The sequence below is a fragment of the Nicotiana tabacum genome, chromosome 22 (assembly GCF_000715075.1).
Source record: "Nicotiana tabacum cultivar K326 chromosome 22, ASM71507v2, whole genome shotgun sequence".
Lineage (NCBI taxonomy): Eukaryota > Viridiplantae > Streptophyta > Magnoliopsida > Solanales > Solanaceae > Nicotiana > Nicotiana tabacum.
Window position 1 is genome coordinate 223,933,656 of NC_134101.1, and position 7,601 is coordinate 223,941,256.

Consider the following 7,601-nt stretch of genomic DNA (forward strand, 5'->3'; position numbering starts at 1 on the left):
TACAACAGTCCATATTTTCGCACAGTTTTGAAGCTCTAGAAATTTTCAATGGTCTTCCACCTAGTTTTTCATTACTAGGGATAATGTCATTTAATTCCTCACAACATCCAAGGTCCCTTATAATTTTGTGAAAGAATATTAAGTTTATCCCACACAATATCTCTAAGATGGACTTTTGTACTATCATATATAGCTGAAAAAGGCCATTTAAAATTAAAAGGGCGTACCTCTAAAAGAGCATGGATTTCTTGACCATTTTTTTGTGAAGTGTTCCACTGTCACCATATTGTGATTATAGAGGATGGCCATGTCTCCTGATTGGCCATCCGCATGAACCTCTATGAGCTCAGAGAAATTGAATTCATTTAGAAGGGGGGCATGCAACAACATCCTAGTATCAAGAAGGGCTACCATGCAGGGTTTATGAGTGTCAATTAATTTCCTAAAATTACTACGGAATCATCATTATTGGCACCTCTAACGTTTCAAAATATTATAGTAGTGGCTCTATTCATTTGAGATACTTGTTGTTGGTTGACAGTGGACTCCCTCTCCACTGAGTTGTGGCTCCTCCTTCTTGATGGGACTAGGATTATTGCCTATTTTCCTACTGTGGGATCTTGTGGTGGTCGAACATGCATTGAGCACTTGTACATGGTGTTGGGGCAGCTGAGTATGTATTTCTTGCTCCATAATTTTGGGAAGAGTAGTATTTTTACCTCGTTTAGGCTTGAAAATTCCACACTTGGTTGAGTACCTTATGGAAGGGGTTCTTCTTCTTCCTCTACTGGATGTTGTGGGGGATCTTGTCCTAGCATATTGACTTGGATGTTGTATTCTAGATTTACTGGGGCCATGTTTGGTAGATTGCTCGATTCCTGGACTACATGGTGACTCCAAGGTATGAAGATCGGGTTTATTGTCATGCTTTCCTCTGATGGAAAGAATGGTAGATTCATTGGAAGATTGATGAATTGGTTGGGTTTTATTAGTAGATTCCATTGTTCCTACATGTCCAAGATTAGTGTGTGATTCATGTGTGGATCCAGAGGGTGTAGGATATTGTTGATCCATGCTTGATTGGTGTAGTTGTTCATTACTATATGCATTCATTCCAATATTAGTCGGGCTAGGTAGAGGGTATTCTAGATTATTATTACCATCTCTTGATTATTGATTTGGATGTTTAAGGTTATTACATGGCCTAGAATGCATGCTTCCAGCCAAGAGGTTGGTTGGTAATTTTGAGGTTGAAAGGGGTGTGAAGAATAGTGGTTGATTTTGTAATTGTGGTGGCATAGGTGGAAGGTTGGCCATCGAAGGAATTATGTGTTGGTTTGGGATGTGAACTAGCCGAAACCTTCTCCTGGTTGTGAGTGGAAGTCTCGGCATTCTCTTCTTGTGTGTTATTTATTTGGTTAGTGTTGGTAATAGGATTGGTAGTTATCCTAGGTTTCTTGATTTCTATGGAATTCTTTATCTGCATAGGAGATAATTGGCTTTGCGTGTGGGAATATATAAAATTTTGGTGGATTTTGTTGTTGCTAGGTCCTCTGAATAATCCGCCATTTTGCTACCCTCCTTTGCATGCATGTCCATGTGTAATGTTGACGAGGTAGGGTTAATGGATTGGGTAGTGGTAATATCCATTTTAGGATTAGTTATTTCCTTTAGTTTAGAAGTAGCTAAGTAATTACCTATTTTGTTTTTAGTGGAAGATTCATCTAATGATTGGGGTGTTGGTTCCAAGATATCATTTGTCTTGGACACATGTAGGAGTTTATCTTTTCTACTTTGCATGCATTGGGTATTAGGGATTATAGCCAGATTTCTTGCTAAACCATTTTCGAAAACCATGGGCTTTTCATCCTTACTTTGTAGAATCTCAAAAACATTATTGGATTTTTGGCCAACATTTGAGGAGAGGATATTAGTATTAGAGTTTTTGTCCGTGGATTGTCTAAATTTTGAGTCAGTAGCAGGTGCATTTGGAGAGATTGTTTCCCATATGTTTGAATTTAGGAAAATTAAACTTTTGGGAATTAGAAGACATACCCGTGTCAGTGTCATTGAGTTTTGGGCGTGTACCTGGATTGATTACCTTAGCATTGGGGTTGGCTTAACTCCAGTAGTCTTTTTTTTTTGTTAAAGGTGACAGTCACCCAATCACTTTGAGTGTCTTGTTTTGAGATATCTGCTGGACTTCCTTGTTGCTCACTGGGATTGGGAGGTAATAAAAATATTGAACATTTTGATTGGCTGTGGCCTAATTTACCACAATTGGTGCACAAAAAGTTTCCACCCTCATAATGTATATGTTGTTTATAGCTTCCAATATAAATAAACGGCTTGACCGGCTTTTCCATTGATACTTCAATACATAGTCTAGCATATCTACCTCTTAGAGTAGAGGAAGTGCAACCATCAATCCTAAGTAATCTGCCAATTGTATTTCCAATTTTTTGTAAAATGGTAGAGTCATAAAATTCACTAGGGAGTTGGGGAAGACGAACCCAAACTGCTGATTTCAGTTGTTTTGCCTCACTGACTACAAATTGTGGCTCCCATTTTTGTACTAATAGGTGGTAACCATTAATAAACCAAGGTCCATTACTGAGTGTTCTGGACATATTTTCCTCCTTGTTGAACTTTACTATGAAGTAATCATCCCCTAGATCCATAAGGGTGAAGTTTTTTGTTGGCTTCCACAACTGATATAGTTTTCTCTTTAGGTATTGGTGTAGGATATGTTTTTCCATTAGTTTAATAATAATAGAATATCTCCATGGTTGATAAATCCTATGGAGGTCGTCTACTGTGAGTGGGACTTGTAGGTTATCATTGAAGAAGAGAGCGATCTCACTTAATGAATCCTCAAAATTCACTATTATCATTTCTAACCATTCAGAAAAAACTAATGACAATCGGTGGCTATAAATTACAATATACATTTTATAGCTCAAAACTAATTTTAGCGATTAGCCACTGAAATTGACAAACCCAACTATCACAGAAACACAATGGGAGATGGCTTCTAAGATAGCTTTTAATTTATTCAAAGGGAATCATTCATTATTTTATTCTTTTTAGGCTTCTATGCTATTTAGATATTAATATTTTATACATACTTGTGTAGAATATAAAATTAAAACTTTTGCGATAAATGTTACTTTTTGTCTTTTCCTATATGAGTTCATTATGTGCCCATACTGTAAGTGAGATAAATAATTAAAATTTTAGTATTATTTTTGGAGTGTTTTTCTTTTTAAAATTTTTATTATTTATATCATGCATAGTCTTCACTATAAAAAATATATACAAAATAAAATGTCACTATACAAAAAATATAATTAATAGATTGTCACTATACAATTTATATATAATGGACTGTCAGTATACAAAATATACTATCACCGTATAAAAATATACAAAATAGACTGCCACTGTATAATTTATATACAATAGACTATCACTATATAAAATATATACAAAATAGACTGTCATTATACAAAAATATACTAAATAGACAGTCACTATACAAAATAGACCGTCACTATACAAAAAGTATATTAAATACACTGTCACTATACAATTTATATATAATAGACTGTCACTATACAAAATAGTCTGTCACTATACAAAATTATACAATTAGGATGGTCATTATATGATTTATATATAATAGACTGTCACTATACAAAAAATATACTAAATAGACTGCCACTATACAAAAATATAGAAAATAAACCGTTACTATACAAAAATTAAAGGCAAAAATTATTATTTTCATCAACTCTCAACATAAAAGCTTTCCGGAAACTCGTCCGGACTGCGCACGCAAATCAAAGAGGAATAAAATGAGGTTTTAAAGACCTCGGAACCCAGAATCAAGTTCTAAACTATAAGATGACCTTTTGGGTCATTACACAAATACGATATAACCTTTTGGTTAACATAAATATAACCAAAGACCGGTAAAAAGGGAGAATAAGCACATTTACTGTGTATTCTTCTAATCCTTTTTTTTTTTTTGTAACATTTACTGTGTATACCTAGTCGTTTACAAACTAGGAATAAATGTAGCTAGAGATAAGTGCATAGAGAAAAGTCTTTGGCACTTGAAGCAAAACAATAGAAAGACTTGTAAATTTAATTTGGAGGCTGATAAGGAGAAACAAGTTAGGTATGCCTAACTCACATCTTGTATAGATAGAGAGTTAAAGGCACAATATCCATGTTTTCACTTTCTGAGTGTACTAATTTCATATCATTAGCCTTATTTTTCCAGCAGCCGCATTTGAATGTATATTTCTTTCTTCTATTAAAGCAAATTTCAAAGGCACGATGGAGCTTGAACCTTGAATAAATACTGATGGACCACTTCAACTTTGGAATTATATATGCTTATTTACGTATTTTTGCCTTTTATTCGTTTGAAAAGAAAATTATCCGCGCGATATTTTTGTATATGCAGAAAAGTCAATAGTTGCTAAAAAAAACCCTTTGTAACTATTGACAGTGTTGTTTGTAATGCTTCATTGCTTACTAAGAGCTTCACTCACAAAAATTACTAAGAACAAAGTTTACCTTTTTCCCAAAAATAAATTTCATATTTGGCTCCACATGTTTGTAATGTGTTCAATGAGACAAGTGACGTACTTTTCATTGACAAAAAAAAGTTGCTGAAAAATGCATATCTCATATTTTTTTTTTTAGAGAAATCCTATTTCTTGCCTAAACGAAATGCCTATAAAAGAGCATATATTTGCAACAACAGTTTGCAGAACCTATCAAGCCAAATAATCCCCCCTTTCCCTCCCAAAATGCAGTTCTTCAACTTCTTTTCCCTTTTCCTTTTTGTGTCATTCCTCTTTTTATTTAAGAAATTGAAGAATTCCAATAGCCAAACCAAAAGATTGCCTCCAGGTCCATGGAAATTACCTATTATTGGAAGCATGCTTCATTTGCTAGGTGGATTGCCACATCATGTCCTTAGAGATTTAACCAAAAAATATGGACCAATTATGCACCTTCAACTAGGCGAAGTTTCTCACAAAATAGATCAGCCTTTGGACAAGAATACAGGGAGCAAGATGAATTTGCACGATTAGTCAAAAAAGTGTCAAACTTAATGGAAGGGTTTGATGTGGCTGATATATTCCCTTCATTGAAGTTTCTTCATGTGCTTACTGGAATGAAGGCTAAAGTGATGGATGCACACAATGAACTAGATGAGATTCTTGATAATATCATCACTGAGCACAAGAAGGTTACAAAGACCAATTGTGAATCAGGAAGTGAAGGTATAATTGATGTACTGCTAAGACTTATGAAGGAAGGAGGTCTTCAATTTCCAATCACTAACGACAACATCAAAGCTATTATCTTTGTAAGTACTATATACTACATATTTCTACCTTCATTGTTAGTATTCCTTCTGTTCTACTTTATGTGATACTTATTTTTATTCTTTTACATAAAGAATGACGTATTCCTATATAAGAAATAATTTAACCTTAAACTTCTTATTTTACCTTTAATAACATGCTATCATAGCCACAGGTATTTCATGACATATTTATTCCCACAAGTGAAATTGATGAAGTATTATGATTTATCTTCAACACTAACGTTCTCAAATTGCATAATTAATTTTTGTACTTAAAGAGTCACTTTAGTTAGCTTTCAAATAGGACAACTATCTTACTTTCATCATAAAATTTACACATTTGAAAATTACAACAAATGTTATTTCAATCACCACAACTTGGCACTAGGATAACGAAACAAGTAGCAAAATAACATGATAAAAATTATTTTGGGTTTTGGCATAGAAAATTTAAAAGTTCCTTTCGGTGTAGAATAAAGGTAGTAGCACAAACGTAGTACAGATATGTTATTTGAATATTTCAGTGGAAATTTGTCAAGAAGTTTGTAAGAGAAATGAATATGGTAACTTGCTTGAAAATGAAGGACATGTTTGCTGCGGGAACAGAAACTTCAGCAACAACAATTAATTGGGCCATGGTCGAAATGATGAAGAATCCAAGTGTATTTTCCAAAACTCAAGCAGAGGTAAGAAAAATCTTGACAGGGAAAGAAACTTTTGGTGAAATTGATGTCGAGGAGTTCAAATACCTAAAGATGGTCATTAAAGAAACTTTCAGACTCCACCCTCCGCTACCTCTTTTGCTTCCAAGAGAATGTAGAGAAGAAACAGACTAAAATGGCTACACTATTCCATTGAAAACAAAAGTGGTGGTTAATGTTTGGGCAATGGGAAGAGATCCAAAATATTGGGATGATGTAGAAAGCTTTAAACCTGAGAGATTTGAAAATAACTCTATGGATTATACTGGTAATAATTTTGAATATCTTCCGTTCGGTAGCGGAAGGAGAATTTGCCCTGGAATATCATTTGGTTTAGCAAATGTTTATTTTCTACTAGCTCAATTGTTGTATCATTTTGACTGGAAACTCCCAACTGAAATCCATCCAAGTGAACTAGACTTGACTGAGGCGGCTGGAGCAGCTTGTGCTAGAAAGAATGACCTACACTTAATCGCTACTCCTTATCAACATTGTCAAGAGTGATCTCATGGCGTCAAACCTTTTCTTAAAAGAAGAATCTTGCAATTGAATTTCGTTGTCAACCACTGTACTTTCTTCCTTTGCTGCTTTGGTTCTAGTATTTGCGTCGTCTTGCATATAGAAATATGTCATTATAGTTTTCGACACAAGCTGTCTAATAAGATTTTCTGTTGTTTTTATATTTTGGAATGTAGTGAGGTCAGGGGCGGATCTACATATAAAAATTGGGTGCTCGAGCACCCATTAACTCGACCCCGAACACGTATAATTATATAGAGAATTTAAAAATAGGAATATAACACAATAGCAAGCACCCAGATAACAAAAGGCTTGGTGGGTGCTTTGGTTTATGATGGGTGATGAAGGGCTCTAAAAGTCTACGGGCTCTAATATCAAGCACTAACTTTCTTTTGCTCCATTAATTATTTGGTCATCTATTTTGCTCTTTCGGTTTTCACTGGCGACTTTTGTTTAGCAAATACTACTACTTTTATTCTTTTGGTTCTAACTTTGTTTAACCTTTATTTTTTTTTACTTTTCTTTTGTTACTTTATCTAATTCACCATAGCAAAGAAAGAAAAGAATATGTGCTTTTAAAAACCAAGGATTCCTCCAGAACCGTAAATTGTGTTACTCTGATGGGAAGCAACCTCCACTTCCAACCAAGAGGTTGTGAGTTCGAGTCTACCCAAGAGCAAGGTGGGAAGTTCTTGGAGGGAAGGATGCCGAGGGTGTATTGGAAACAGACGCATACCTTACCCCTTCCCCGAAGGAATAGAGAGGCTGTTTCCGAAAGGCTGCGTTGTTGTTGTTGTATCACATTTTTACGGCGTCGTTCATATTGGTACTATAGTTTTCTCATTAATTTTTTTATCTCCATATTTAAATAGTTGTATACTTATACGATATATTAGTAGTAATTTTACGTCAAAAAAATTTAAGCACCCACGAACCCAAAATCCTGAATCCGCCAATGAGTGAGGTGCGAGTCCATGAGGACACAATATACA

The 7,601-nt window shown here is 34.6% G+C and overlaps 1 pseudogene; it reads left to right on the top strand.

Annotated features, from left to right (window-relative positions):
* The first annotated feature begins 4,662 nt into the window (after positions 1–4,662).
* LOC107768016 (premnaspirodiene oxygenase-like) lies at positions 4,663–6,770 on the top strand (annotated as a pseudogene).
* Positions 6,771–7,601: the final 831 nt, after the last annotated feature.